The sequence below is a fragment of the Eschrichtius robustus genome, chromosome 13, assembly GCF_028021215.1.
Source record: "Eschrichtius robustus isolate mEscRob2 chromosome 13, mEscRob2.pri, whole genome shotgun sequence".
Taxonomy (NCBI): domain Eukaryota; kingdom Metazoa; phylum Chordata; class Mammalia; order Artiodactyla; family Eschrichtiidae; genus Eschrichtius; species Eschrichtius robustus.
In genome coordinates, this window is record NC_090836.1 from 40,637,726 (window position 1) to 40,659,643 (window position 21,918).

Sequence of the window (21,918 nt, forward strand, 5' to 3'; positions counted from 1 at the left end):
GTTTTCTGTATCTTTGAGTTAAAGACTTATAATCTCAATTCTATTCCAAAACACAGAAGAAAGACAACTTCAAAAATTCTTTAAAGAAATAAGTATAACACTGAAACCGGAATCGGATAAAGATTGCACAAAAGGGAACACTACAGACCAATCTCATGTATGAATATCAATGCAAATATCTTAAATAAAACATTAGTAAATGGAATCAAACAGCATGAAATGTCATGACCAAGTGTCAACTGCTTCAGGTATACAAAGATGGTTCAATGTTAGAATATACATTAATATATTTAATAATGTTACTATATATAAGAAGAAAAGATCTTGCAATTATCTCCATAGTGCTGGAAAAATATTTGAGAAAATTCAAGATGTATTCCTAGTAAAAATAACTTTCAAAAGAGGAATAAAAGACTATTTTCTTAATGTCACAAAGTATCTTGCTTACCAACATCTATCTTACTATTTTCATGGGAAAGCACCAGCGGCATCCCTACTAATATCTAAAACAAAACGAGGCTATCCACTACTACTGTAACAGCTAATATGTTGTTGGACGTATTTGCCACAGCATTGTTACAAAGAAAGAATTAAATGTATGAGAATTGTAGATAATCTGATGGTGAGTCTAGAAAATGAAAGTAAATCAATGGAAAAACTACTGCATACAAAAAGATGATTCAGTAAGGCAGCAGGATATAAAAGCAATTTGCAGAAGTCAGTAGGCTTCATAGAAACAAGGAAGAACCAGTGAGAAGATAACATAGAGAACACCCACATCCCATTTAATAGCAACCATAATTATAAAACTCCTAGGATTAAGAAGAAATATGTAAAAATCTATGAGAAAAATTTTATAATATTACCCAAAGACACAAAAGTGGACTTGAACAAATGAAAGACATACCTTAAGTGAATTTGTAAATTTAATATAATTCTAATAAAAAATTCAACAAGATTTTTGTTTGTTTTTTAGTTAGACAAGTTGATTCTTATGCTCATATGGAAAAAATAAACAAGAACTTCCAGGGAAACCCCAAATAGAAGAGCAATGAGGAGGGGCCAGTCTTACTAGACATTTAAAGTACTATAAAGCCTTCATAATTAAAATGGTGTAGAATTGGTACATGAACAGACAGACACTAGTGGAACATAATATAAAGTCAATCCAATACATGAAGAAATTTATTAATGATAAGGACGTTTCAAAATAATGAAAAAATGGACTCAAATAAATGCTGTTGAGACAACTAGGCATCATTTGGAAAAAGATAAACTTGTATCTATAGCTTATACTGCACACCTAGATAAACTCCAAATGGATCAGTTAATTAAACATAACAAAAATGGAAACCATACAAGTTATAGAAAAAAACATGTGTAGATTTCTGTAGTATTCCCATGGGGGTAGTGGGGAAAGCATTTATATGATTCAAAATCTAGAATCAATAAAAGACTGATAAATTCTATTACATATAATTTTTTAAAATTACATGGCCCAAATACTGTAAGACCAAAGACAAAGAATTCACTGGACAAAATATTAACAACTCTATCACAGGAAAAAGTTAATCTCCCTAATATATAAAGATCTTCCAGAAATAAAAAGACGTAAGCCCAGTAGAAAAATGAGCACAAGACATGGACAGATAGTTTTAAAAGATTCATGCAAGTGGCCCTTAAAATAGTGAAACACACTTAACTCACTCAAGAAAGAAAAGCAAATTACATTACACTGAGATAGAATTCCTTGCTGTGCTGGCAAAAATCCAGTAGTTTGAGAGAACAATTTGTTGCCAAAGCTCTAGGGAAAGAGACATTGATATGCTACTGGTGGAAATGTAGAATGATACAGCCCTTAAGGAGGGGAATTTTGTATTTTTTGAATTAATTTTTTATTGGCGTATAGCTGAGTTACAATGTTGTGTTAGTTTCTGCTGTATAGCAAAGTGAATCATTTCTACATATACATATGTCCACTCTTTTTTTGTTCAAATTCTTTTCCATATAGGTCATTACAGAGTATTGAGTAGAGTTCCCTGTACTATACAGTAGATCCTTATTAGTTACCTATTTTATAGGGAATTTTGTATTATCTAGCAAAATTACAAATAGATGCATTCACCCTTTAACCCAGCAATCACATTTTCTAGAAATCTATACCCAAAATACACTGCACAAACTTGAAATAATATGTGCACAAGTTTAGTCATTGTGGCATTATTTTTTTTTTAACATCTTTATTGGAGTATAATTGCTTCACAATGGTGCGCCAGCTTCCGCTCTACAACAAAGTGAATCAGTTATACATATATATATATGTCCCCATATCTCTTCCCTCTTGCGTCTCCCTCCCTCCCACCCTCCCTATCCCACCCTTCTAGGTAGTCACAAAGCACAGAGCTGATCTCCCTGTGCTATGCGGCTGCTTCCCACTAGCTATCTATTTTACGTTTGGTAGTGTATATATGTCCATGCCACTCTCTCACGTTGTCCCAGCTTACCCTTCCCCCTCCCCGTATCCTCAAGTCCATTCTCTAGTAGGTCTGTGTCTTTATTCCCGTCTTGCCCCTAGGTTCTTCATGACCTTTTTTTTTTTTTTTTTCAGATTCCATATATATGTGTTAGCATACGATATTTGTTTTTCTCTTTCTGATTTACTTCACTCTGTATGACAGACTCTAGGTCTATCCACCTCACTACAAATAACTCAATTTCGTTTCTTTTTATGGCTGAGTAATATTCCATTGTATATATGTGTGTGGCATTATTTTTAATGGCAAAAAACCTAGAAATGTCCCAAATACTATCAACAGTGGGGAGTTGAATAGTTAAACTATGACACATAATGGAATACTATGAAGCTATAAACATAACGAAGAATATTTTTATATGTTGCTATAGAATAATTGTCACATTGTGTGAGGAAAGGTGCAGAACAAGTTATATGATAGTTACCCTTTGAACAAAATGAAGCATTAGAAAGATAATCCAGAAACTAATGAAAATGGTTATTTATAGAAGGCGAGGAGGGGGAACTGGGATCGGGGTTAGGAGTGGAAGGGAGACTCCTCTGAGTTTATTTTTGACTTTAGAATCAAGTAATTATTTTACATATTCAAAAAATAAATTAAACCAAAAAGAAAAAAAGGACAAGCCCTAAAATTGAAAACAAACAAAATAAACCTAAATGTGTATGATATCGGTAACATAACCAAAAAGAAAGATTTATTTCAAATGACTTCTGAACACAGGACTTTGTCCTTCTTTAGTGGGATACATTGTAAGAACAAAACAAACTGCAAAGAACTCTTAAAACTTCATTTTGTAGTTTTATTGTTAGTACTAATACTGGTATTGTGAAACTGTTTTGTGTATGTTATAGGATAAAGCAAATAAGTTCAGTGTAAGAAGTAATAAAAATGTAAAATTAAATATGTTAAAAATTTAGTGTTTTAATTAAATTTAAATCAAATCCACAAGATACAGGTATTCTGAAGAAGCCAATAAGCTCACTGAAGAATATGAACAAGCTCAGTGACATGGAGTTTGGAAAGACTCTCTAAATGAGGAAACACAGAAGACTGTTCTTCAGTGGGCCAAGTACGATGATTCCTTAGACAACCTCTGTGAAGGTGAGGACATATAGTACCCTGGCAATGAATATGTAGATTGTTCTTAATCCTAAGCATTACATAGTTAGAATGGACCAGATGCTTGGAAGATAGGGAATATCATTATCTATGAAGAAAATTATTTCAAGTCACAGACAATAAAAGACATTTAAATATTTTGGCTTCTAGTCAAGGGAAATGTGAAGAGAACACTTTTCACAGATGGCTAGAAGGTCTCTGTGTAAAAGAAGTGACATACTACAGACATATCTGGATTACATGCAAGCAATAATGTGTGTTTGAGTGTGAGAGAGCTTTTACAAGATACCTATTTGGAAAAGAAAGGGGACACACATTACAGAATTTCACCAGTGGGTTTGATGGAATTTTGACTGAAGGGGAATATCCAAGAAGGCCTAAGAACACGTATTTTCTCTACTTAAAAGAATTAAGGACTTTATCTAAAGTGCTACCATTCTCTGGGCACCCAGATTTCCAGCTATTCACTGAAAATGAAGTTTAAGGTTCATAAAACAAGATTCAAAAATTACTCTTGGAAATGTTTCATAAAGTCAAATTTTCTTCTTTTGCATCTTTATGGAATTCATTTTTTCCCCTTAGGATTAAAAAAAAACAGGCACACTTTAGGCTGCATTATAGAAATGTTCCCAAAATTATGGATTACGTTGTTTGTTTTAAATGTCGACTGTGGAAAACATTCAGACTCAGGGTTTGGTCACTGCTTTGAAGGTCTTGTTTTCAGAGAAATTGATAGCAAATAAACCAGAAAGTGGGTCCACATATGAAATCCATCCAAACAGGCAAGAAATAGTATCACTGTTTAATGTATTTGAAAGAATTTATACAAATATGAAAGAATTGGAAAAATTCAGAAACTTGTTGCAAAATATCCATTAAAGAAATGAGTTGAAATGTGCCTGTTTCTGGACAATGGAGGCCAAAGAGTGAAATAGCAATGAAAGTTTGAAGTCAGACCTTTTATTTAAAGATATTTTTATTAGAGGAGAACTATATTGTTTAAGTAAACAACTTTATTTTGTAATTGTGCTGAGTTTACATATGTATAATATTATTGTGAGTCAAAGTAAGACTGACAATTTGGCACAAATTTTAAAGTTTAATATTGAAAAAAATGAGGATTATCAAAATTTAAAAATGAATAAAATTTAAAATTTTCACAGGAGAAATATAGCAAATTATAGACTATAGAAGAAAAGATTAGAGAGCTTGAAGACAGAGATAGAAACTATTCAAAATGAAGCAGAGGAAAAAAAAGACTGAAAAAGAAAGGATCAGAGTAAAAGTGATCTGTGAGACATATCAAGCAGTTTAACATACATGTAACTGAAGTTTCAGAAGAACTGGGGGCTATACGAATATTTAAAGAAATAATGGCTAAAAATTCCAAGTTTGAAAGCTCAATGAAATCCAGGCATAATAAGCTTAAAGAAAACCATGCCAAGGCACATAATAATCAAACTTCTAAAAACCAAGGATAAAGAAAATATTCTAAAAGCAGCTAGATAAAAAAGACAAGTTACATATAGAGCAGGGATTGGCAAACTATGGCTATGGGTCAAATCTGGCTCACCTCTTGTTTCTGTAACTAAAGTTTAGTTGGAATACAGCACATGCATTCATTTATGTATTTGCTATGGCTGCTTCTGTGCCACCTTGGCAGAGTTGAGTAGTTTCAATGGAGACTATATGCCTTGCAAAACCTAAAAGACTACCTGAACCTTTACAGGAAAGTTTGCCATCCCCCACTACAGAAAAACAAAGAAAATAATGACAGCTGATTTCTTATAACGGCTAAGCAAGGCAGAAGACAAGGTTGACCTAGAATTTTTTACGCAGCAAAAATACCTGTCACACATAAAGATGAAATAAAGACCATTTTTTTTCCTGTACAAAGTGTAAAGGGTTTTTTATTCTATTTTGTGTAACATAGGCAAAATTATTTGTCAATAAATTTTTAAGGAATTTCACATGTTCTGATTCTTTCCACTGCCAATCACCTTAGTTCCTCCAAACTCATAATCTTCAAGATAAAATAGCCTTTTCAAAAAGAATTTGTCATGTGAGTCAGCCCACAATTCTTTTAGTTGGGCTTCTTTGATCTCCAGTGGAATATGGACATACTTCAAAATTCCCCACTTGTAATCTTTGGGATCCAATTTCCTCAAGCAATTTACTTTAGGACCATGTTTAGGGTCAGGAGATGGATCTGCCTGTTTCTGAATTTGACACCCTCTAAAAATGTATTAGGTTCAAATCGTATTCACTCCTAAACCATCACACCCTAGAACAGTACATAGAGATCGTTGGGATATGCAAATACTGAAGATTAAAAAAAAGTTTGACTGTTAGGTTTTTCATAGTTTAGTTGGCAGCTCTGTCTTGTAGTTCTTCCCCACTGATCTAACAGGTAGTTCTATGAGTAAAGGAAACCACAGTTACTCCGTGAGGCGTTTCCAATGATGTAGGTTTACAGAAAAAGCCTCATTGGGATAGACCTCAACTAAAGACCATTTTAAACAAACAAAAGATGAAATGTTAAAGGAAGTTCTTCAGGCAGAAAAAAACAACATGAAAAATTTGGATCAACACAAAGGAATAGAGAGTACAAAAAATGATAAATACTTGGTAAAATATTTTTCTCAAATTTTATCTCTTAAAAAGATAAATGATTAAAGTAAAAATAATTAAAGTGCATTTGGGATTTTAGCTTATGTAGAAGTAATAAGTGTGATAACAAAACCACAAAGGACATAAGGGAGGAAATGAAAGTATGTCTTTGTAAGTTTCTTGCACTGTGACAAGATAAGGGTGTATATTGTAAACTCTTGAACTGCACTGTCCAATACAGTAGCCACTCACCATATGTGGCTATTAAAATTTAAATTAGAAAAAAATTAAAAATTCAGTTCCTTAGTCATACTAGCTATATTTCAAGTCTTAAATAGTCATATGTGGCTAGTGGTTACCATACCGGACAATGCAGACATAGAACTCCATCTTCACAGAAAATTCTGTTGGAAAGAACGGCTCTAAAGCAATAAAAACAAAACAAAACAAAGAGAAAAGAGGAGGAAGAACTAAAATGCCAAAAGCCAAGGTAAAAAAATCATTTTAAAATTCACTTAGTCTAAACATTGGAATGGAAATAAGAAAAAAGAAACAAAGAACAGATGAGACATATACAAACAAAATAGCAAGATGATAGATGGAAATCCAGTCTTATTAATAATTATAATAAGTATAAATGACATCCCAATTAAAGGGTAGAGATGGTCAGGTTACATAAAAAGTAAGACTCAAGTACATTCTGTCTATAGGAAACCTACTTGAAATGTAAAGGCACAGATATGACAAAAGAAAAAAATAGAAAATATATACCATGCAAACACTTAAGAAAGCTGAAATGGCTCCATGAATATCAGACTAAGTAAATATTACAGCAATGGATATTACTAGGAATAAAGAAAGGCCATTTCATAATGATAAAGTGGTCAATTCAGCAAAAGGACATAACAATCCTAAATTGTAACATATATAATAAAAGATCCTCCAAAATATAGGAGGCAAAACCTAATAGAAATGAGAAATAGATAAGTCCACAAATCTGGTTTAAATCCAAATTATTAATATTAAATATAACTGCATTAAATGCACTAGATAAAAGGCTGCCAAAATGGAAAAAAAGCAAAACAAAACAAAATGTGACTATATGCTATCTGTCAGAAATACACTTAAAACTTAGGAAGTTGAAAGTAGAGAAATGGAAAAGGAGATATGCACCCCATTCAAAAGAAAGCTGGTGTAGCTATATTAACATCAGTCAAAATTGACTTTAAGGCAAAAAGCATTATCAGTGAACAAAAACACTGCCCAATAATGAAAACCATTCAATTCACCAGGAAAATATGTCAATTCAAAAATTTAAATTATAACATAGCACTAGAATATATAAAGCAAAAATTATCAGAACTACAAAAAATTTATCAGAAGAATAAATTCACAAACATAGTGGAAGATTATAAAAACCTCTTCTTAGTAATTTGTAATACGTATAGAAAAAAATCACTTAGGATATAAAAATTTTTAATAAACAATTTATAAATTTGTTTTAAATTTTGTGCTAATGGGTGTCTCTAAACCTTGCATCCAACAAAAGCAAAACACATATTTTTCCATGATGCATATACATAACAATTGCAAACACCTTGTCTATTAGAAAAATTTCAACAAATTTCCAAAGGTTGATATTGAACAGGAAGTGTTCTTCAACTACAATGGATTTAAGTTTTAATAACAAAAAGATAATTAGAAAACTCCCACGTTTGGAAATTAAGAAATATTAGTTTATTCAACAAATATTTAATGCATGCATACTATAAGCCAGGCACAGTCTAGACACTTGGGATTACTATATCAGAGAGAAATTTATAATTAAAAGTCTGACTATACCAAATGTTGGAGAGAATGTGGAGTCATGAGAACTTTTACCCTGCTGGTGGAGTGTAAATCATTACAACCACTTTTGAAAATAAGTTGATCTTTTCTAATAGAGCTCAAGCTCATACCTTATGATTCAGCAAGTCCATCTGTATGTATAAACTTTAGAAAAACTCGTTATGTGCAACAAAAGATATGTACTAGAGCATTAGTAACAATAGTAATATCCTAAATTTTAAAACAACTGAAAGGTCCATCAACAGTAGAATACAGCAGTAGAATACAGGCAAATACGTTGCAGTATATTCATGCAATGGAATACAGTAGAAAAATAAATATAAACAACACACAGGTATCCTCAAAACACTGATGACTTTTACAAATATAATGTTGTGAAAAAGAAGCAAGACACAAAATGATAAATTGTATGGTTCCATTCATATAAAGTTCAAATGAACGAATTCATTGTGATTCTATCCATATAATGTTCAAAAACAGGCAAAATAACACTACATTTTCAGCACTGTATAAATATATGATAAAATATAAAGAAAAACAAGACAATTATCATCATGGCAATCAAGGCAGTGGTTACCCACAGGAGGGAGGGAGTTTTGACTCCAGCATAGCAGTGAGGGACATTGGGGAGGGGAGGAAAGATGATTGCAGTACTCTGTTTCTTGATCTGGGTAGAGTGATTATTCATTAAATTGTACATGTATGTTTATTTACTTTTATGTATTTGTCCTCTATTTCACAGTTAACAAAGGTCCAAGAAAAGGAAAGGGAGAGAGGGCAGACAGCAGAAGCAAGAAGAACTACAATCCTGCAGCCCGTGGAATAAAAACCACATTCACAGAAAGATAGACAAAATGAAAAGGCAGAGGGCTATGTACCAGATGAAGGAACAAGATAAAAGCCCAGAAAAAAAACTAAATGAAGTGGAGATAGGCAATCTTCCAGAAAAAGAATTCAGAATAATGATAGTGAAGATGATCCAGGACCTCGGAAAAAGAATGGAGGCAAAGATCGAGAAGATGCAAGAAATGTTTAACAAAGACCAAGAAGAAATAAAGAACAAACAAACAGAGATGAACAATACAATAACTGAAATGAAAACTACACTAGAAAGAATCAATAGCAGAATAACTGAGGCAGAAGAACAGATAAGTGACCTGGAAGACAGAATGGTGGAATTCACTGCTGCGGAACAGAATAAAGAAAAAAGAATGAAAAGAAATGAAGACAGCCTAAGAGACCTCTGGGACAACATTAAACGCAACAACATTCACATTATAGGGGTCCCAGAAGGAGAAGAGAGAGAGAAAGGACCAGAGAAAATATTTGAAGAGATTATAGTCGAAAACTTCCCTAACATGGGAAAGGAAATAGCCACCCAAGTCCAGGAAGTGCAGCAAGTCCCATACAGGATAAACCCAAGGAGAAACACGCTGAGACACACAGTAATCAAATTGGTAAAAATTAAAGACAAAGAAAAATAATTGAAAGCAGCAAAGGAAAAACGACAAATAGCAACATACAAGGGAACTCCCATAAGGTTAACAGCTGATTTCTCAGCAGAAACTCTACAAGCCAGAAGGGAGTGGCATGATATACTTAAAGTGATGAAAGGGAAGAACCTACAACCAAGATTACTCTACCCGGCAAGGACCTCATTCAGATTCGATGGAGAAATCAAAAGCTTTACAGACAAGCAAAAGCTAAGAGAATTCAGCACCACCAAACCACCTTTACAACAAATGCTAAAGGAACTTCTCTAAGTGGGAAACACAAGAGAAGAAAAGGACCTACAAAAAAAAAAAAACCCCAAAACGATTAAGAAAATGGTCGTAGGAACCTACATATTGATTATTACCTTAAACGTGAATGGATTAAATGCTCCAACCAAAAGACACAGGCTTGCTGAATGGATACAAAAACAAGACCCATATATATGCTGTCTACAAGAGACCCACTGCAGACCTAGGGACACACAGAGACTGAAAGTGAGGGGATGGAAAAAGATATTCTATGCAAATGGAAACCAAATGAAAGCTGGAGTGGCAATACTCATATCAGATAAAATAGACTTTAAAATAAAGAATGTTACAAGAGACAAGGAAGGACACTACATAATGATCAAGGGATCAATCCAAGAAGAAGGTATAACAATTATAAATATATATGCACCCAACATAGGAGCACCTCAATACATAAGGCAACTGCAAACAGCTATAAAAGAGGAAATTGACAGTAACACAATAATAGTGGGGGACTCTAACACCTCACTTACACCAATGGACAGATCATCCAAAATGAAAATAAATAAGGAAACAGAAGCTTTAAAAGACACAATAGACCAGATAGATTTAATTGATATTTATAGGACATTCCATCCAAAAACAGCAGATTACACTTTCTTCTCAAGTGCGCATGGAACATTCTCCAGGATAGATCACATCTTGGGTCACAAATCAAGCCTCAGTAAATTTAAGGAAATTGAAATCATATCAAGCATCTTTTCTGACCACAACGCTATGAGATTAGAAATGAATTACAGGGAAAAAAACGTAAAAAACACAAACACATGGAGGCTAAACAATACATTACTAAATAACCAAGAGATCACTGAAGAAATCAAAGAGGAAATCAAAAAGTACCTAGAGACAAATGACAATGAAAACACGACGATCCAAAACCTATGGGATGCAACAGAAGCAGTTCTAAGAGGGAAGTTTATAGCTATACAAGCCTACCTCAAGAAACAAGAAAAATCTCAAATAAACAATCTAACCTTACACCTAAAGCAACTAGAGAAAGAAGAACAAACAAAACCCAAAGCCAGCAGAAGGAAAGAAATCATAAAGATCAGAGCAGAAATAAATGAAATAGAAACAAAGAAAACAATAGCAAAGATCAATAAAACTAAAAGCTGGTTCTTTGAGAAGATAAACAAAATTGATAAACCATTAGCCAGACTCATGAAGAAAAAGAGGGAGAGGACTCAAATCAATAAAATCAGAAATGAAAAAGGAGAAGTTACAACAGACACCGCAGAAATACAAAGCATCCTAAGAGACTACTACAAGCAACTCTATGCCATTAAATGGACAACCTGGAAGAAATGGACAAATTCTTAGAAAGGTATAACCTTCCAAGACTGAATCAGGAAGAAATAGAAAATATGAACAGACCAATCACAAGTAATGAAATTGAAACTGTGATTAAAAATCTTCCAACAAACAAAAGTCCAGGACCAGATGGCTTCACAGGTGAATTCTATCAAACATTTAGAGAAGAGCTAACACCCATCCTTCTCAAACTCTTCCAAAAAATTGCAGAGGAAGGAACACTCCCAAACTCATTCTATGAGGCCACCATCACCCTGATACCAAAACCAGACAAAAATGTCACGAAGAAAGAAAACTACAGGCCAATATCACTGATGAACAGAGATGCAAAAATCCTCAACAAAATACAAGCAAACAGAATTCAACAACACATTGAAAGGATCATACACCATGATCAAGTGGGATTTATCCCAGGGATGCAAGGATTCTTCAATATACGCAAATCAATCAATGTGATACACCATATTAACAAATTGAAGAATAAAAACCATATGATCATCTCAATAGATGCAGAAAAAGCTTTTGACAAAATTCAACACCCATTTCTGATAAAAACTCTCCAGAAAGTGGGCATAGAGGGAACCTACCTCAACATAATAAAGGCCATATACAACAAACCCACAGCAAACATCATTCTCAATGGTGAAAAACTGAAAGCATTTCCTCTAAGATCAGGAACAAGACAAGGATGTCCACTCTCACCACTATTATTCAACATAGTTTTGGAAGTCCTAGCCACGGCAATCAGAGAAGAAAAAGAAATAAAAGGAATACAAATTGGAAAAGAAGTAAAACTGTCACTGTTTGCAGATGACATGATACTATACATAGAGAATCCTAAAGATGCTACCAGAAAACTACTAGAGCTAATCAATGAATTTGGTAAAGTTGCAGGATACAAAATTAATGCACAGAAGTCTCTTGCATTCCTATACACTAATGATGAAAAATGTGACAGAGAAATTACGGAAACACTCCCATTTACCATTGCAACAAAAAGAATAAAATACCTAGGAATAAACCTACCTAGGGAGACAAAAGACCTGTATGCAGAAAACTATAAGACATTGATGAAAGAAATTAAAGATGATAGCAACAGATGGAGAGATACACCATGTTCTTGGATTGGAAGAATTAATATTGTGAAAATGACTATACTACTCAAAGCAATCTACAGATTCCATGCAATCCCTATCAAATTACCAATGGCATTTTTCAGACAACTAGAACAAAAAAATCTTAAAATTTGTATGGAGACACAAAAGACCCCGAATAGCCAAAGCAGTCTTGATGGAAAATAACGGAGCTGGAGGAATCAGACTCCCTGACGTCAGACTATACTACAAAGCTACAGTAATCAAGACAATATGGTACTGGCACAAAAACAGAAACATAGATCAATGGAACAAGATAGAAAGCCCAGAGATAAACCCACGCACCTATGGTCAACTAATCTATGACAAAGGAGGCAAGGATATACAATGGAGAAAAGACAGTCTCTTCAATAAGTGATGCTGGGAAAATTGGACAGCTACATGTAAAAGAATGAAATTAGAACACTCCCTAACACCATACAGAAAAATAAACTCAAAATGGATTAGAGACCTAAATGTAAGACCAGGCACTATAAAACTCTTAGAGGAAAACATAGGAAGAACACTCTATGACATAAATCACAGCAAGATCTTTTTTGATCCACCTCCTAGAGTAATGGAAATAAAAGCAAAAATAAACAAATGGGACCTAATGAAACTTAAAAGCTTTTGCACAGCAAAGGAAACCATAAACAAGATGAAAAGACAACCCTCAGAATGGGAGAAAATATTTGCAAATGAATCAACGGACAAAGGATTAATCTCCAAAATATATAAACAGCTCATGCAGCTCAATATTAAAAGAACAAACAACCCAATCAAATAATGGGCAGAAGACCTAAATAGACATTTCTCCAAAGAAGACATACAGATGGCCAAGAAGCACATGAAAAGCTGCTCAACATCACTAATTATTAGAGACATGCAAGTCAAAACTACAATGAGGTATCACCTCACACAAGTTAGAATGGGCATCATCAGAAAATCTACAAACAACAAATGCTGGAGAGGGTGTGGAGAAAAGGGAACCCTCTTGCACTGTTGGTGGGAATGTAAACTGATACAGCCACTATGGAGGACAGTATCGAGGTTCCTTAAAAAACTAAAAATAGAATTACCATATGATCCAGTAATCCCACTACTGGGTATATACCCACAGAAAACCATAATTCAAAAAGACACATGCACCCCAATGTTCATTGCAGCACTATTTACAATAGCCAGGTCATGGAAGCAACCTAAATGCCCGTCAACAGACGAATGGATAAAGAAGATGTGGTACATATATGCAATGGAATATTACTCAGCCATAAAAAGGAATGAAATTGGGTCATTAGTTGAGACGTGGATGGATCTAGAGACTGTCATACAGAGTGAAGTAAGTCAGAAAGAGAAAAACAAATATTGTATATTAACACATATATGTGAAACCTAGAAAAATGGTACAGATGAACCGGTTTGCAGGGCAGAAATTGAGACACAGATGCAGAGAACAAACGTATGGACACCAAGGGGGGAAAGCTGCGGGGGGGTGGGGGTGGTGGTGTGATGAACTGGGCGATTGGGATTGACATGTATACACTGATGTGTATAAAATTGGTGACTAATAAGAACCTGCTGTATAAAAAAATCAATACAATAAAATTTAAAAATTAAAAAAAAAGAAAAGAAGCATTATTCATATTTATTTTGGTATGTAGTTATTGAAACTTTTATAAATAAATATATTTTTAAAAAAGAAAAGGGAGAAAAAGGTGAGAAAACTTAGAGAACAGCATGACTAAAGGTGGGGAGGCATGAAAGTGTGCTGGGTGTATGTGCATCTAGAAGGCAAACAGTGAGGCAGAAAGAGGTGGGAAAAAATGAAGCTGGAAGCTATGGGAAGCCTTTGGAATATTTTAAGCTGGTTTGTGAGAAGGCTTAAATGTGAATTTTAAGTAGATTCTTCTAAATGCTGTGAGGAGAGGGATTTACAGGGAGGAGAGAGGGGAGGGGCAGAGGAAAGGCTGAAAGTGGAACTGTCCCAATCCTCCAGGCATGAGATAACCAGGGCCTGAAGGATGGCATTGCCTATAGAAAAGGGAGAAGGGAATGGATTAGAGAATGGTCTATGGGATCAGAGATTACTGTAAATCTTCCTATTTTGAAAAATACACAATTGCTTCAGGACTCTTTCAGCTTTGGGTCTGTGCTTCAAATGCGGGCAGTGGGGTGCCAAAATATCACAGAGCTAGTCTCAAGGGTAAATAAATCTACTTCTTTCCAAGCTAAACTCAGACAAGTAAGACTCTCCCAGTTTTCAAGTCCTCCTGGAAAGGAAAGGCAAGCTCCTTCCTCTCACGGATCCAGCACTCTCAAGAAGTCCTTTAAGAAATCTTACTTAAATGCTTCATCCTGCCTCTTGTCCTCATAGTGGAATCAGGGTATGATGCTGTCCTCTACCCTCTGTGCTGGTTTGTTTCAGAGTTTAAAATCTATGGAGAATCTCCTTCTAGCTTTTCCTTCTCTCTTACCTCTGTTGATTATTTCCTTTCTTCCCTTAGACTTTAGACTCAAATTATAGCCCTGGTATCATCTCCATGCTCCATCTCCATCTGCATTGAACTTGTCTCCTCAATCACTCTTTTTTATGAAAAGAATATCCCTGAAACACCAATAAAAATCCACAAGTATGAAGCAGAGAGGGCTTACGTCCCAGAGATCTCATTACAATTGAAACACCAGTGATTTCATGTTCTAGTAATGTAAAATTGTGAGCAGTTTATTGTCTTTCACACCTGCAAGTGTCTTGGACGGTACTCATTGTTCTGCTGAGCAGCAAAAGCCACTAATGTCCTTGGTAAGAGGGAACTGATTTTTAATAATACATGAAAACTGGAAGGATGTGTGATATGGTGATGGATGAGCTAGGATGAATAGGAGATTGGGTATGTGACTCAGGATCACCCTCTGAGGGGAACTGAGTCCCAGTTTAATGCATTTTATCCGGGCAATTACCAGTGAAATTGCCCTCTGCTTCTTGGAGACCCAGATAACACTGCTGAGAATAGCAAGTTCTTTTTTTTTTTCATCAATTTTATACATATCAGTGCATACATGTCAATCCCAATCGCCCAATTCAGCAAGTTCTTATTGAAATTGTCCTACTAAGGTTGTTTAAAACTAACCTCAATTCCTGGAATACTGTTTTTCTCATCCAGGTTTGATGTTTGGTTTTTAATTTGATTTTACTATCCTGGAAAAACTGATCTTTATATCTCCTTTGTTATATATTTGATCAATGTGGAGAGTTTTTGTTTGTTTGTTTTGGTTTGGTCATAGAACAGAAGTAGGGAAGGCATAAGCAGAGGACAAAAAGGCCCCAATTTTATTATAGTATAAAGTACCCTGGGCTAACATTACACTAAATTACTAGCCTATCAGCTCAGGAACTCAAAGGGAAGAGAAACCCTAGCTTTACAGCACAGTAACCTTTCTCTTCATAATACCCCTTCTCAGTTAGCTACCAATCTTATAACCAGTAGCAGGGTACTTTTTCTGAGCCTGTCTCTAGTAGAATAAGAGTATAAATCAGGAGTTCTTCTCTGTGACATACAGGATGGGGATATAGGCTTGGCATCATCCCATTCTCAAACATTTGAGGGGAGGGGAGAGCATGCAGTCCTCTGACCTTGAAGTTTGACTAAAACTTGGCCCCATTCTTTGACACTTTGATGGTGGAATGTGCTGCTGGGGGTTCCAGTGGGTGGCTAGGTGATAATTCTTATTTCAAAGCTACAAGCACTTCTTTATCTTGCAAGAGGTGGGGACTTCCATGTGTCTTACAGTTAAGTATTCCTTCGTACAAGGAAAGCCAGTAAATGGGCCATTTAACTGTGTGAACATAAGCCATAGATCATCAAAGTAGATGGCTAAAACCAAAGATAACCTGCTCCCTAAGATAAGGCAGAGTTGGAGCTCTGCAGGCTATGTGTCCCTAAGGGAGATGTTTCTTTTTCTAGGTATGGATTCAGGCTTCATTCATTCATCTATTCAACATATATTTATTGAGCATCTCCCAGGTGCCAGGCACTATTCTAGCGCTGGAGATATTGCAGTGAACAAAACCAAACCTCTGCCATAATGGATCTTACACCTAGTTGGAGGTGAAAGACAATAAATAAATACATAAATGAATAAACAAACAAGTAAAAATACAGTATCACAGATGGTAATGGCTGTGGAGATGTATAAAGCAAAGTAGAGGGACTAGAGTATTCCAGAGTGAAGGGGATCCTAGTGCCTTAAAACAAATAAAGCAGGCATTGTGTCTATAAACTGTGAATGTGTAGTTGACCACAGAAGATGGAGCTGCTTTCATGTAAGACTTCTTAAAACAGGGGCTTCAGGGTCTTGGTGAAAAAGTTGGAGAAAGGGCCCTCCTCCTCACTTCTGCCTAAGATGCAGCACCTTTGCAGTCCTTTGAAGATGTGGATTACTTTTGGGGGACCCTGTTCACGACATAATCATGAATACTAGTGTAGTTGTGTGTGTTGAATAGAACCATAGTGCACCCTCACAGTGGTTGCTCTACTAGGGCAGCTGACAGTGCCTTGTTGGCCCTTGGAATACCACCTCATAGCAAAAGGGAAGTGGTAGGAACCACTTTTGATAGTATTTTTAGGGCCTTTGAGAAGTCTGGAGAGAGCATAAGTGGAGGCATTAGTAAGAGTGAGACCTGAAAAATTTTTTATATATTGTCCACAGACTTCCTTAAGATATGACAGGTGAGAAGGGGCCTAGAAATTTGCATAAGTCAGTATTAAGGAACTAAATTTCTAAAAATTCTTTTAAACGGAAGAGAAGTCTGAGGCAGGCATACCACAGTCCATACCCTGCCCAGATACTTGGACATAATTTCCTCCAAATTTGACTGATACTCTGGGAGAGGCAATTTGCCAAGCAAAATTGCCCCATGGCACCAGAAATTGTGGGTCTTCTCAGGTGGTGCAGCATTATCCATGCCTGATGGGGATCCTGACTTGGGGACAAAGCAGGCCCTGAGCTATTGGCAACTTTCTGGGGGCAGAAAAATATATGGAGAGGATGCATGAGGAGGGTGCACCAGGCCCTGCACCAGAGGTCATGGGTGGCTCCAGAGCTTGGAATGTCTGTGTCTATGGCCAACTGCCCAGCGACACTTGGACAAGAACTAGTCATGTCCAGAGTGGCACAGGATAAATGACTAAACATGCACTGAAAGGGGAAAAACACTTTGCAAGTGTTGATACAAGAAAAACTGTTGCAGTGGGCAATGAAGAAAGGGGAAGTAGTGTGAAAACAAGCAAAGCAGGTTTAATTGAAATGACAGGCTATTTTCAGTGGAAGTGCAGACTGCATGAAAAGTCGGAAGGTCCCCTGGTATTCTTGCTCTGAGTAAAGTTAATATGAGTGAAAAAGAAATGGGGAGGGGTGGCCTTTAGGATTCCTAAAATTAGGTTGAAGGCACAAAGCAAGCAACTGAAAGCCCAGCTCTGGGCTTAAGTGAGGGGTGTGTGTGTGTGTGTGTGTGTGTGTGTGTGTGTGTGTGTGTGTGTGTGTGTGTGTGTGTGTGTGTGTCTCACCTCATGACCATATCTGTGACAGTAGAGACTCCTGAGTGTGTGAACAGTTGGACCCCCTCTCCAGTCAGAGGCTTATATGGATTTCGGATCTTTGCAAATGGCCATGCCCATTTCTCTGTACAAGTGTGGAGGAGATGAGCAAAGCAGGTTGGCTGTAACATCAGGCCACCCACCCTCTCATGATGAGAAAATTTAGTCTATGTGACAGACAAAATCCACAATAATGTGAGTATTCTCAGCCTCTCAGTCTTTCTTACCCTCTTGGAAGGAGACCCCTGTCACTGCCAGCTGGGGCTCCTGGTACCTGTGCAGATCAGGGAACTGAGGAACAGAATCAAAGGAGCTGAAACAAGGACAAGGAGTTTCTTCTTGTAGAAGAGAAAAAGAATACACTCAAGAAGTAAAGGGGGTGGGGGAGTGAAGAAGCAAGGGCCAGGCTTGAGAGAAAGTTTGGGGGTGTTGGGGGAGAGAGGAGAGAGAAGGGCAGCAACAGCTATGGTCACATGAGCGAGATGAATAGAGAAGGAGGGAAGAGAAGTTTAAGATGTTTTGCTCTGTGCTAAGAATGTAAACCCCTTTAGAGTTTTTCCAGAGACATAATAAAAATCTCAATGGCTTTTTAATTCTTTTTTGTTCTTAGATGTGTTTCTTTTGAATGTGATATCATGCTGAGATGGGCCACAAGGCAGCTCAGCTTCATAAAATTTACATTTGGGGAGTACTGTCTGGGATTGCGGACCTATGGTGCAGCAGTCAGCTGTTCCTTGATTTTGACCATCATTCTAGATCTGAGTCAAGCGAGCATCTTTATTACAATTGCTGGATTTATAGTGCAAAAAGTACACCAGCTGTATAAAATAGACACTGGAGATAAACTAGACACGAGACAGAGGAAAATGGCAGAGACTACTAAGAATCACAATTTTAGTGACAATTTGAGGTTTGGAACTAGGTGTACCTGATAGAGACCTTTATCTATGCAGCACGGAGTCTCTTCCCCCCATGAGCTGATGAGATTGGGATGAAGGAATAGAACAGCTAAGGTGATTCCCAGAGGAAAAGAAAAAGGCAGGAAGCAGAAGAGGAGTGCATAGGGCTTATTTTTTCTTGCTGTGTCCGAATACTCTAGTGATATGGCCAGAGTACCTACCCATTCAGCTTGGGGACGGACCCAATTAACAAACCCCAGGGCCCTGGCTTCCAGAGGGCCCAGCACTGTAACCCAAACAGCTGACTGAGGCTCTGCTCCACTCTCTGCATCTGTCCCCCTTACTTTTCTGAGACTAGACCTCTCCTATTTCCCCTTGTCTCAATTTCACACAGAATTCCTAAAATTATCTGGTTCTGAATCTGAGGCGCCAATTGTCTCCTTGTATTTTCAAGTCTTGGCACTAGTCCGCACCCCAGATCCCACCTACCCTTGGCTCTCCAATGTCTGACTTGGAACTTGACTGGATCAGCCACACCCCTTGATCTCTGCACTGTTTCCCATATTCTTTCGTGCTTCTCCAATAATTTCCCCTCCCTCTAGGCTCAGACCCCCTGTACTCTCAGCAGACCTCATGCCAGCGTCTCTGGGGAGCATGATATAATCTTATGCTGAAAGCCTTGACATACATGGTATCCACAACAACAGTGGCAAAGGGCCTTGTATGATGGCATAACCCAGCTGCTACTGTATGGGGGCTATGTTTAATGTAAGGGTAAGGCTAAGATGGGAGGCCCTGTGTTGGGAACAGGGTCAGTTCTTGTAGGTAGAAGGCAGGGGCCTATCTGAGGAGTGAGGGAGCTGGCAAGGTGAAATCATCCATGTGAAGTGCTGGTCAAGAGATGTGAAGTAACAGACCCAGGCAAAAAATCTGAAAATCATGCCAGTCTTTTCTGACTATAGCAAAAGTCTCCAGGGAAAGAAGAACAGCAGGGTTGAATCCATAAGCCCTGAGAATATGCTTGCTATAAACTTATACTGTGTAAGCTCCGCTGTTTTTGGTGTGTCTTGTCTGTTTCTAGTTTTCCTACAGCTCCTTTTTGGTAAAGTCTTTTCGTGAATACCAGCGCACTTTGGCTGTGCTTAGGGAAACCAAGGAAAAGCATTTCTGTCTTCTCCTGAGCCTTAGGAATAACCTGTGGGACACATGGTGGAGGTGGGAGTGATAACTGAGGTGAGAGTCACAAGTCTGTGGAAAGGAGGAAGGATGGAATGAGCAAGCAAATAGGATTGAATCATAGAAAATACAATAGGTTTTTAAAATTTCTCCATATATTTGTTTTGGGAAATCAAATTTCTAATGGCTGCATAATACTTTATTGTATCAACACTGCCTTTGATTAAACATTTTGCTGTTTAGGATATTTCCCCACTTGTTTCTATTTTAATAGCAGTAAGACAAGGAATAAGCCAAAGAATTTTTTAGTGCCAGAAATTTTCTCTGGGCCAGCCCCACTCCCCAGTATGCAAGCAGGGAAACCTCAAGGTAACACATTTGCTATCACTGAACCACTAGTATACGAAACACCCATACCTAGCTCTTCCCCATCTTGAAATGATACAGCTTTTCTCTTCCCCAGATTTACTTCTTCTTGTGAACTTCATTTTGGTTTCTGAACACTTGGCTTCTCCAATTTACTAAGGTCATTATTAGTTAATATGCTGCTGCCCAGGTATTGTTTGCTTTGCAATCTGAAGTCATCTGTAAATGTATTAAATTCAATTTTTCTTCCTCCTCCTCCTTTCCCTTTCCCAGGAGTCCTCCTGACTCCGCTCCTCAAAAAGGGAAAGGCATTGTCACAAAGGTTGAGACACTCAGTGTATGTCTGTACCTGGGTGGTGGGCCTGCTGAGGGGGAATTACCCTTACATAATCCCTCCTCCCCATCCCTTCCACACATTGTCGACAGTTCGCCCTTTCAACTGTGAGCTGATGCAGTGTTATTCAGAGTTAGAAATAATATTACCCAATATTACCCAGTCCAATCCCCTAACAGATCAGGATAATGATTTATTCAGGGTCTCTGAACTAATAAATGGAAGAAACAAAACTGAATTCAGGTCTCCTAAAATCCACTACCTGTGAGCTGGAGAGTAATGGATGAGGGAATGGGACCCAGTGGTTCTTGTTAAATTATTCATTCAACAAACGTACTGAGCATTTACTTACTACGCGCCAGGTTCTATTTTAGGTGCTGGGGATTCCGTGCTGGAGGACACGGAGGAGACAAAAATCTCTGTTCTTACGGAGCTTTCTTTCTCAAAACTGAAGCGCTTTGCCTCACCGTGCTGGGTCTCATATGGGAGGGAATCCCATCTTTTCTCGGCTCCTGTACTACCTTACCTACAACGAGGGCTGATTTACTGCAGAAGCAGAAGGGAGTGGCGGAAACCTCCGTAGTGCCCTCCCGCGCCTCTGCACCTCTAAGGCCGGGCGGGGCCGGCTCCAGGGCGCCACCGCGCCCCAGCTCTAGTCTGGGTAATAGGGTCGGCCTCGCTACCCGCTCTGCTTCCCTGCTGGAGGACAGAGAAGCAGGACCGGCTCTAACGTCATCCTCAGAGAAAGGATTTCGGGCGGGTGAAATTCCTTCCAAGGCAGTCGCGCTCAGTGTCTACCACCCAGGCTAGGGGAGGGACGATGTCTCCCCGACCTGGGGATTTATGCAGCAAACTGCTCTCTCATGCTTCCCTATTAAACATTGCAGCCACACGCTCTTTCAGCTGAGGCCACTGCAGCGTCCCCTCCCCTCCCGCTCCGCCCGCTAGCTCAGACTCCAGAGCCCCACTGCAGCTTCCCAACCATCCTCCCTTTTCTTCTCCACTTCCTGGTTGCCATGGAGACACACGTCATTTAAGGGCCGTGCGTCGCCTTGGAAACAGAGGAGCATCCGCGGCTCGGCTGGGAGACCCGCCCGTTTCACTTCCAACCACACTCGCTGGCGCTGCCCGTTAATGGCCGAGGGGAGTCCCGAGCTCGACCCGCTACTGGCCTCTGCCTCGACCTGAGCGC

General features: G+C 37.7%; 1 non-coding gene and 1 pseudogene across 1 annotated transcript; one reads left to right on the top strand and one right to left on the bottom strand.

Moving 5' to 3' along the window:
- Positions 1–675: 675 nt before the first annotated feature.
- LOC137775781 (ERO1-like protein alpha) lies at positions 676–4,532 on the top strand (annotated as a pseudogene).
- A 1,496-nt stretch (positions 4,533–6,028) lies between these two features.
- On the bottom strand, positions 6,029–6,157 carry LOC137775990 (small nucleolar RNA SNORA18). The gene has a single exon (XR_011076115.1). It is a non-coding gene; the product is annotated as a small nucleolar RNA SNORA18 (small nucleolar RNA).
- Positions 6,158–21,918: the final 15,761 nt, after the last annotated feature.